Here is a 10974-nt window from a genome sequence, read left to right on the forward strand (position 1 = left end):
AAATTTTTTTTTTTTCTAAATCTGGGTAAATAATACACAATGAAACTGCAGAGTTTCTAAGGATTTTTCATAGGCATTGTCTCATTGGATGGTTCCTGTGAGGAGGACAGGTCTGGTAACATCACCTCAGGTGTAAAGAAGGATTTCAGGGTAGTGCACCTGAAGATATAGCTGTGGACCTGCTGGATAAGAGCAGGTGCTCTTGAATCAACCAATGTGTGCTCAAATCTTGGTTCTACCACTTACTGCCTGGTCACTGTGTACCTCCAATCCTCACATTTCCTGTTTCCAAAACACAGACATAGTAGGCATGATAGTAGGCCATGGATAATCTCTTGGATAATCCAAGTGATTATCCAAGGAAAGCTCTTAGAATTTACTACATTCTCAGTAGAAATTCACTGCCAATGTTTCTCCTATCCCCATCATGGCCCAAAGACTTGGAAAAGGCTTCCTGAGAAGCATGGCCAGGATTAAAGCCCAGGTCTCCAGATGTTTAATGTAATTCTGTTTCCACAGTACTTTGTACATTTCTTACAGGCCACTATCTCCCCAGAAAATCATCAGGACTCTGGCTCATCTCCTGATGCAAAATTTATTTTCTTTCAAAAAAGGCATTTTCTAAAATCAAGAATAGCACCAGGGATTAGAACCTGATAGAAGTGGTTTAAAAACGAGATCACAGAAACAACCTGAGGATCAGATATAAATTAGCTGTCTCTTAAATCAAATGGAGATGAGGCCAGGGCTGATGCGAGGAACACTTAATACCCATTACAATGAAGAACACATAAGTGCAGTATGGGGCCCATAAAAACCACCAGCATGTGAAATACTGTCAAACACTGTGTGTTTGCCAGGAGGAAGCATCACTAGGCTGGATTCTAATGCTCTTCTCTGCAAAACAAATAGGCTTGGTGTTAATTAAAGTGTGTAAGTTGGTTCTTGAGGTGGCTGCCTGATAAAAGGAATCCTACGTAGAAGTCTCTTCCTCCAATAGATTTCTTTGGAATTGTGAATTTTCTGCAAGTGAAATTCTTCCAAACACACGTAATTTTCTGTGTTTTCTCTGCTTCCCATTGCCTGTGGGGCTGGGTGTTTTTCAATAAGAGACATTACATGGGTTTCTACATCACTGTCACACTCAATACTTTGCAAAGGGCTCATGTTACACATGCATCTCACCATACCCTTAAGTGCGATAAAGGGCCACAGTTATCATTTCACTTTACAGAAGAGAAACAGGAGAAGTGGAGACACTTAGGGACTTGCCCATATTTGGAGAGTGTGGTAAGGCCCATAGAAACACCTGGTATCTCTTGATCTTGAATATGGTTCTCTTCCCATCCTAGATATGAACGGCACCCCAAATAGCGACAGAGATGTGAGCAGAGCCTGGTGGGAATTTCAGTGGGTGGGTTGATACAGCAGGGCAGAGGGGGGCATTCACAGCTTTCTGAAATTGTGTTGGCTTGACAAGTACCCTAGGCAATACTAGATCAATACCACATCTAGCCTCTAGAGAACAAGCTGGAGTGAGTGACAGGTGGTGTAGCTTATCAAGACTGGCCAGCAGAGCCAGTCTTACCTGGCCTTGCTTTCTTAGAGAACTAAATCCTTTTGATGCCACTTAGCCTTTTCCTTATGTTATCTCAGGAATAAAATTGGTTGCCCCCTGAGCACTTGAAAACCTAGACGCTCTTTACATGTTTACCTTCCTGAGGCAGATTGAGTGAAGGTGTTAAATGAGAAGGTAAACTCCTGTCATGATAGCTCCTGTTTCCTTTTATTACTCATTCACTCAATGAATGTTAGTGGAACCGCTGCTTGTATTAGGGACTCCACTATACTGTAAGTGTCCAGGAGGTGGAAGACAAAGAACATCTCTACCCTCATGGAACTGATGTGCTACTTGGAGAGAGAAAAAATAAACAAGAAGACAGAATTTTGATTGTGCTAAGTATTATGAAAATAATCAAGATAGTGAGGGGAGTCCTTGGGGTGTAGTATTTTAGATGCTGTGGTCTAGGAAGTCCTGTGAAGAGACAGCCTTTGAATTGAAAGTAGATTAAAAAGAGGCAGCCAGTGTTGGGAAAAGCCCAGGGAAAAGTGTTCCAGGCAGAGATAAGACTAAGTGCACAGGTCAGAAAAGGACAGAAGTAGCAAATGTTGCAGGGGGAACTGGTATCAAATGAGGTTGAAGAGAGGGCCAGATCTGGAGTCATGAAGAGTCTGGTGAACCACATGTAGGAGGTTGAATTTAATTCCAAGCGGCCTCCATGTAACTGGTCCAGTGTCTGGCTTTCCATTCTCAAACACTTTTCTTTCCCTTTTCCATGGCTGGTTCTGGAGCTTTCAAGGATTTGTTTCACTCTTGAGTTGCGTGATCTCTGTGCTCTTAACAGTCTCTAAATCCACACAACAGGGCTAGAGAGAACTGAGACACAGAAGTGGAGCTCTGAGCTAGTTTGTGAGCAGAGCAGCTGGAGATGGAGACTTTCACTTCTGTTCTTACTGGAGAAAGATTCTTTATAAACCTGAGTTGTTCCTCACGAGTTCTGTACACTTTGAATCTGGAAGACCCTCCGTTAAATCTGGCACAATAAAGCATGAAGGCTCAGCGATCAGTTAACACTGGTTTGGCTCAGTTAATCTCCCCGAGTCTCATCCTTCTCCTCAGTAATCATAGATAACAACAACACCCGCCTCATAGGCTTGTGACAATTTGTTATGCACTTCCCAGGCATACTTTGAAATTATAAGATTTTAATAAGCTCTTACCATGGCTGTTTTCATTAGGCACCATCATAAAAATCCCAGCTCTCACTCTTTTCCCAGAGCACATTTACTTCTTTCATAGTCTGCATAATGGTTTTGTAAATTTTTGGAAAGAAGCCCTGAAATAGCACAAGTACTGACTAATTCTCAGGCTCTTCACGCAGGTGACTAATTTCCAAGCAGTAGGAAAGGCAGAAGTTACCTACAAGGGCTGCCTGCTCTGCAGTGTGTGGAAGGTAATAAGACCACGTAGAGTGATCACCATCACCATCTGCAACAGCTCTTGTAACTCTGTCAACTGCACAGCTGGGCCTGATGCTCAGGCAAAGAGCTTCCCAATTCAACAGAAGATGAAGGGTCCCTGGGAGCCTGGGACTGCTGGCAGCTGGAGGTGGACACAGCTTTGGATCCAGGACTCAGAGTACAAGGGCAGCCTTAGAAGCTCTCCTGGAAGTAGTATCCCTGCCCCAGACCAGCAAGTGAAGGGGACAACGGAGAAGAATAGTCAGCACCCCTCTGTCCCTGTCTTAGGATCCAGCAAGGTACTTACCTCCTGTCTTCTTGGTGCAGACTGCACAGCTATGACAGGCAGAGTCCCCACTTCTTGGGCATTTTTATTCTTCTGGGGCCACCAGGAAGGAAAGCTGGGCTGCTGCCCACCACAGGCATCCCCCCATCAAAGGGGAATGATAGCCAGAGCCTTGTTCTTATCCCTGGCTGGAGCAGGCAGCCCCAACTCCTTCTAGAAGCCCAGCCTTCAGTGTCACATGCCCAAACATAATTCCTCTGCCCTGATTTCCTCCTCTGTCAGCCTGCTGCAGAAACCTGCGTAGCCCCACCCTCCTCATCCTTTCTAGGCTCCGTTCCAAGCCCTGCATCTTCACCCTCCCCCTCCTCCTTAGCTTCCTTCCTGGCTCCTGGCAGGACTGGCCTAACCAGCTCAGGTGCCCCATAGAGGCTATCTGTGTGCTGCTGTTAGCTGGTGAGTGGCTGGCATTGGTCCCCATCAGCCCGGCCCTGGCCTCTATGATTTATTTTGGGGGATCATCTGGGATTGTTAGAGCCAGGACTTGGGATTTTGGCCCAGATGTGGAAAAATGGAGAGTATCCGCGTTCTGTTGCTTGAGTGAAAAGCTGTAAGAAAACGAAGCCAGGTATCAGGAGCCAGGGGCTCTCCCTAGCTGCTGCCAGAGAAGAACTTCAATACAGGCCAAGGAGGCTCTGGCTGTATAACCTGAAATCTGGCAGTATCGCAACCTTGTCCCCAGGAGCCAGCTTTCTCTGGATAGATGCAGCAGGGAGAACTTGAGCAACAGGTTGAGATCTGCCCACCAGGTGCAAAGGAAATTTCAGTTTTTCCTCTATGTAGTGTTGGGGAAATCAGAAAAACAAAACAAACAAAAAGTTTAGCAATACATCCCAGGTCTGTTATTAAAAAGCAATTACTCACCAGGCAATCTTAAAGATGAGTTAAATTATATTTGAGAAAGGATAATCATTGCTCAGGTCCTAAATCTAAGGATTTGGGATTTTATTTCCCTACACTGGCAAGTTAGTATTATCTTCTTTCAGATCAGAGATTGCCAAATTTCAGGATTTGTAGGAATTATCTGGGGTATTAAAATGCAGATTTCTGCATGCAGCCCTCAGATTCCACAAGCACCGACCAGGAATCTATATTTACAATCTATATTTAAAAAAGAAATTCCCCTAGGTGATTCTGGTGTAGATGGTCTTGTACCTGTACTTGCAGAAATGCTGCCTGAGAACGTATCTACTGAATAAATTCTATATTCCCAGCCTGGCGTTTCCTGGTGCCTGTAAGACCCAGTTGGGGACCAGCTATTCCCCATTGTTTTCAATTTGCTCTTCTACCCTTGCCCCAGGAATTTTCTAGCTGACTCTCGCATCTTCCTCCTCCCTTTAACTCACAATTGACCTTTGTCAGAGGAGAGAGTCTTAGCCTCACAGATAGTCCATCTGCAGAAACTGAGAGTGATATCATTGTGCTGTTCTTATGACACCAGCACAGACACAGAGCCACGGTTTTACCCTTTCTTCAGACCCCACCTGCTCCCTCCAGGTGAGGTGCAGGCCCCTCAAGGTGACCTGCCCTGAAACTGATTTCCTGCATGTTAGCCCCTCCCCAGAAAAGACTCTCAGGTGCATGGACCTCACAATCAATTTCTCAACCTGTTCCATGGCTGAGGCAATCTGTGTTTAGGTTTCTAACTTCTTGAGTCAGGTCTAGTTTTAGAATGAGATTCTCACGGCCTACCTACTTCCCTAAATGGAGTTATTATACAGGCAATTAGGTCTCGTATGACTGTTTATGTCAATCACTTAATCATAAGGCATGAACCACAGGATCCATTAGATTCAAAGCACATTGACTAAGCATCTAAGATACGTGGGGAGTCTTGCTGGACACAGCAAGGGGTGTGAAGAGGACTGGGGTGTTGATGGTTGTGTTTTTGTTACTCACATTGTCTTTCTAGTGAATTGGGTAGAGGGTATTAATGGGAGTCAAATAATGAGAGTGATGTGGGAAAATCCACTTTTAAATGCACCTGTCTCCAAGGGAAATGTTCTCCTGAGGCTGTCCTTCCCACTCCATCAGTAGCTCAGAGAATGTTAGGTGATAGGATAAACATGAATATGTCTTTGCCTCACCTATGAGTTTTACCTGTTCCCAATACTCATAATCTGGTCTCTGCCTTTGTATTCTATCAGGTAAAATAATGGTAGCATAGTCTAGTGGATACAAACATAGACCTTGGTATCAGGCTGCTGGGATTTGACTCTTTGGTTCCACCAGCTCTCGACTATGTGATCTGGACAATGTGCTAGCCCTCCCTGGAGGACAAGAAATAGTACTTGCGTTGCAGGGCTGCTCTCAGGATGATATGAACTAATATGTGTAAGTGCTTTTAGCACTGAAAGTACCTGTTATTATTATTCAGGAGACCCTGGACATTGTTACTACATGTCTATAGTCACTATAAACAACCCCTATGTTTTCTCACTTGAAGATCACTAATTCTCCTATAAGTTTGTTTCCCTTGAAGTGTACCTCTCAATCTCATGTTCAAGTTTCCCCATTAGTTTATCCATACTTCCCTTTATGTATTGATTTAACTATTTTTGACTGAGGATTTACTATGTGCCAAGAATTGTACTATATGCTGGGGATACCATGGTGAACAGAGATAGTCACTAACTCAGCCCTCATGGAGTTTACAGTACAGAAGATTTGATTGAACAGTCACATAAAAGTTGTGAAATTATGGCTGACATAAGTGTTAAGAAGCAGAGTGCTGTGAAAGAAGATTTGATTTGGTCAAAGAGTGAGGTTAGAATAGAGATGGAGGTAACTGTGCAAAGGAGTGGGGAAGTGACACCAGAATATTCCAGATGAAGAAATGCCCTAGGTATAGCAGTCAGACTTGCTGAAGCAATTAACGATCTGCAGATCTCGATGGTTTCCACCCCACAATTTATTACAGGGAGGCTGAGGGGTGACTGTAGCTCAATTTGGGCTGTGGCTATGGTTCTTATTCAGGGGCTCAAGCTGAAGAAATGGCTCCTAAGTGGGACACAGAATGGTTGGCAGAAAGGAAGATCCGGAGCTCTGTGGAAATTTGTGTTGGCTCTTAAAGCTTCTACTTGGATGTGGCCTCTGTTGTGTCCACTGTCATTCCTTTGATCAAAGCCCCAAACCAACAGGACAGGGATATATAATCCTGCCACTGGGGACATGTCAAGCCACATGGAAGTGGGCATGAATGTATATTTATGGAGAGGAGGATGGGAATGCATATTGCAAAAATAATATACTCTACTATATTAAGGCCATGTAGTAGAAGCAAATGGCCAGAGACCTGGAGCCCTATGCAGCTAGAGCTGAGAGGAAGATGGTGAGAGGAGAGACAGAGGTAGCAGGCAGGGGCCAAGCCAGGCGAGCAAATCTGAATTTGACACTGTGAGCAATGGAAACCTCTGATTTTTATTTATCTAATTTCTCTCCTTCGCGGTTAAATGGATACTTTCCAGGTCTGTCTGTTCGCTGAAGTAACACCTGTTCAATATGGAAAGTTTGGAAATGACAGGTGAATAAAAAGAAAAAATACAAATCGCCTTTAATTTTACAACTCAGAAAGAACCATCATTGCTCGATTATTTTGGTGAAGACATTTCTAGACGTTTAGATGATTTTGAATGCAGATATTTTTAAAGCCGAAGTTGGATCATGCACTTCATCAGTTGTTATGAATGTTTTCTAAGGTATTAAACATTTTCTCCTTTATACTGACATCATATGCATGTACCATAATTCAACTAGCCTTTACTCTTGGACATAAAGGTTTTTGAAGGTTTATAGAAGTTGCATGCTGAAGTCCCTTATATTTAGCAACATCCATTTATTTCTTAAAAGTGTCATTTTTGTCCTAACAGATGTAACAGATTTTAAGGCCATTGTTATACATTGCCAGTTGACCCTCAAGAAAAATTAAAGCCTGTCACATACAATCCTACAATCCTAAAGCATCATTTTCCAGCTTTAGTCATAACTATTTTATATTTCCAATTTTATCAGTAGAAAATACTACCTTATTTTTATTTTGCATTTGTTGCAGAACATTTATTTATTTATTTATTTATTTATTTATTTTAGTAACTGTTTTCTTAGGGAAAGACTCACCTAATTCAAAATCTGGGACTTTGGATCTGGTGCTTACAATGCATTACTGGTTCCTCCTCATCAAATTATGACTATTTTGTCTCTTACGATGCATTGCAAGATTTTCTTCTGATTTCTATAAGAAATCTTCTTTGATTCTTGTCTTACTATATGAGTTGCCAATAAGGATGTGGGTAGTTGATTGGTTCCACATATGTGGTGAAAGGACATGGTTCACATGCATCTTGTCTCCCTATATGGGTGTTCTCCTGTGATTTAATTTTGTGACCTCCTATATTGGCTCACCCTGTACTCTACATGTATTATTTTCCATAAATGTTTGTGGATGTGATGCTAATGAAAGGCATCAGAGCACAATGGGTGGATAAGTTTTGACTTGATGGGTAACTCAGTCCTGGAGCCTTACACATGGCTGTACTAATAAAAGGTTGTGGACTAAAAGTCGTCTGAATGCAATTCAGGATCTCTTTTTAGATCCTACACCTACCACTAATTTTCCAACTTTTATAATATAGTTTAAGCCACACAGGGCATTCTCATTTGACAGAAGCCTACTACTTTATCTCTTTCTGATATTTTTATTTTTCTTCCTAGCCAGAGTCAAAGAACTTCTATCCATTTAAGACATGGCATGGTTTTTAGTTATTTTTTATTTGGGATGTGAGGTTTTTTTTCTCTTCTCTTGTTATGGGTTGTGCTTATGTCTTGTCCAGCTAGTCTAACAATGCCAGTTGTATCTTCACTCTCCCCTTTCCATGTGAAGGGATGAAGGCAAAAGACTTAGAACATGAAAAGACAATTAACAGAGCATTGGACTTTGTCAGTGGGGAAGGAAGAGAAAATAGCAATGCTGGCTGACTTGGTCTTGTCTTCTTAGGAGGAGGTTAAGTGCTTGGAAGTCTCCTAAGGACTTCTGTGGATTGGGAGTGTGATGATCTATCTTGGCATCATTCTAACTGGCCCTGTTTTGTCTGGGTTTTTTCACTCACTTGTACCCTTGTCTTGGAGGAGCAGGGGCTCAAGCATTTGTCCCATATCGTGCCTTCTCTGCCCATTAGAAGTCTAATTTCAGAATTAAGCTCATTGAAAAGCTGCATTTTACTTTCTATCTGTATTGTATCACATCACATTGTAAACCTTGAATATACATGATACAATCTATTTTTAAAAGAAAGGAAAGTTCCATACAACCAACTTCAGTGACTAGAATGGTCACACCAGATGAAGCCCATTTGTCTTTCTTACATGTGTCAAGTCAGTATTATCAGATGGTGCTTGAATCTACATGCAATCTAACGTATACTCTCACTGCCCTTCCCCACTTTGCAAATATTGTTTATGCCTTCAAACAAATAGGTGAATGTCTCCTTCCAGGAGCAGTGAGATTTGGTTTTTAATCATTGTTTTCCAAGTAAAGCCAAGGCACACCTGAACAGGTGTTCTCTCTGTGAACTACTTAATTAAAATAGCTCCCTGAAGGCCTTTGTAATACCAGAGGAAGAGATTGAAGCAGAGAGATTTAATTTTGAGTAATTCCTTTATTAAATAAATCTGGTCTGCTTAAACTTAGGAGACCATATAAACAAAATCCATCAGCAAGAAGCTATGCCCTTTAATTGAACAATGTCTCCACAGTGCGGTGTGAAGACCACCTACATTAGGCTGATTTGGGAAATTGTGGGAAATTTAGGGTTCTGGCTTCACTCCATACCTACTAAACTCTCGAAGGTGGAGCCTGGGAGCTGCATTTTAATACCTACACTTGATAATTTCTATGTACTAATAAACAATTTAAAAATATTTTGAGGAGAGTCTGAATGTGACATTGTCATCTTAAAACTCCATGTGTCATAACACAGCATGTCCCCCCCCACCCCCCCCAGGCTAGATCTGTGAAAGTAGGAACCAAGTGAATTTGCTCCAGTATCCCCTGGGCCCTGGACAAGCATGTCACATAGTAGGTTTTTAGTAATTTAGATAACAAAATCAATAATGAATCCACTGCCACAGAGTCAACCCAGCTTTCAGAGATGCCAGAGCCCCTCTAAACCTGATAATTTGTTGGCAAAGACGTGAGAGGACATGTTTCCTTAAGAAGGAGGAATCAGGCTCTTAGAATATTTGAGATAAATGAGAATCCTGCAGATTCTTTTCCATTTTTAAGGTGGAGTTACTCCATTATTCTCAGAAGTGTCTGAATGGTAGGGATGGACATACCAGTTAGAAAGAAAGTTGAGATTTGGAGTAAAACTTGATTCTCATTCCTTTCCTTTGTTGAAACTGGTGATGAAACAGTCCTTAAATCTGGTCCCCAGGCTGTGGTCTTTCTCTCCTCTGATTTGATGCCTAACCAGCTGCAGGGTGAGGAAGTTCTCTTTTGTTTCAATAGATTTAGGAGGTAAAAGTGTTTTTTTTATAAGAATAAAAGTATAGTTCTGAAGTCACAGCTTTCATTGGGCCCATCACCAGAATAGTGCACGTTGTACCTCAAAAGTAGATTTTTACCACTCACCCCACTCCCATTCACACTCTTCTTAGTTTCCAATGTCCACTACACCACTTTGTGACCATATGCATCCCTCATTTAGTTCCCACTTATGAGAACATGTGGTGTTTGCTTTTTCATTCCTGTTTAGGATAATGGTCTCTAGTTCCATCCAAGTTGCTGCAAAAGTCATTATTTCACTCCTTTTTTATGGCTGGGTAGTATTTTATGATGTTTATGTATGTGTGTATACGTGTATATAAATATATGTAGATACAGTATACACACATACCACATTTTCTTTATCTACTTATCAGTTGATGGGCAATTAGGTTGATTCCCTATCTTTACAACTATGAATTGTGCTGCAATAAACATGTGGGTGTAGGTGTCTTTTTTATAAAATTATTTCTTTTCCTTTGGGTTGATACTTGTCCCTGATAGGATTGCTGGATTGAATAGTAGGTCTGCTTTTAGTTCTTTGAAGAATCTCCAGGCTGTTTTGCATAGCAGCTTTGCTAATTTATATTTCCACCAATGGTGAATAAGCACTAGTGGATATTTCTTCATGAAGAAGTTTTTAATTTAGAACCCCAATTCGTTTCTTAGGTCTGTGTTCTAGCTTTGCTTTTCTCTGTGTCCTCCCTGATAGCAGAAGACCTACGTTTCAAGTAAAATTGTATCCACCTGAGGTAAGTCACTGAGCAGACCTTCTGTTTTCATTTCTGCCCCAAACTCATTGTAGTTAATTACAGGCTTTTATGTGCCCCAAATTTTGGAAAAGAAGGATTACTCTTTAAAATATAACACATTAGAACATTCTCAGAACTGAGATTAAATAGAAAAAAAATCAATTTTTAATTCAAAAGAGAGGAATGGAGGAATGTGCTTTTAGAGAGTAAAGAGAAAATAGACAATACTGAGCTCTGAAGAACTTGACGTGGAGTTAGTTAAACCATTAAGATAGTTTGGGTTTTTTTCCTCCAGAAAAGTAAAACCCATCTCATTG

The 10974-nt window shown here is 41.5% G+C and overlaps 1 protein-coding gene across 1 annotated transcript in view; it reads right to left on the minus strand.

Moving 5' to 3' along the window:
• Positions 1 to 3371, minus strand: part of ATP10B (ATPase phospholipid transporting 10B (putative)) — a 443089-nt gene extending 439718 nt beyond the window's left edge. Inside the window, exon 1 of the mRNA XM_053567374.1 lies at positions 3329 to 3371. The gene's annotated coding sequence lies outside the window, so the exon portion shown is untranslated. The remainder of the gene's footprint in view (positions 1 to 3328) is intronic.
• Between the last annotated feature and the right edge of the window lie 7603 nt (positions 3372 to 10974).

The sequence above is a fragment of the Nycticebus coucang genome, chromosome 17 (genome assembly GCF_027406575.1).
Source record: "Nycticebus coucang isolate mNycCou1 chromosome 17, mNycCou1.pri, whole genome shotgun sequence".
Lineage (NCBI taxonomy): Eukaryota > Metazoa > Chordata > Mammalia > Primates > Lorisidae > Nycticebus > Nycticebus coucang.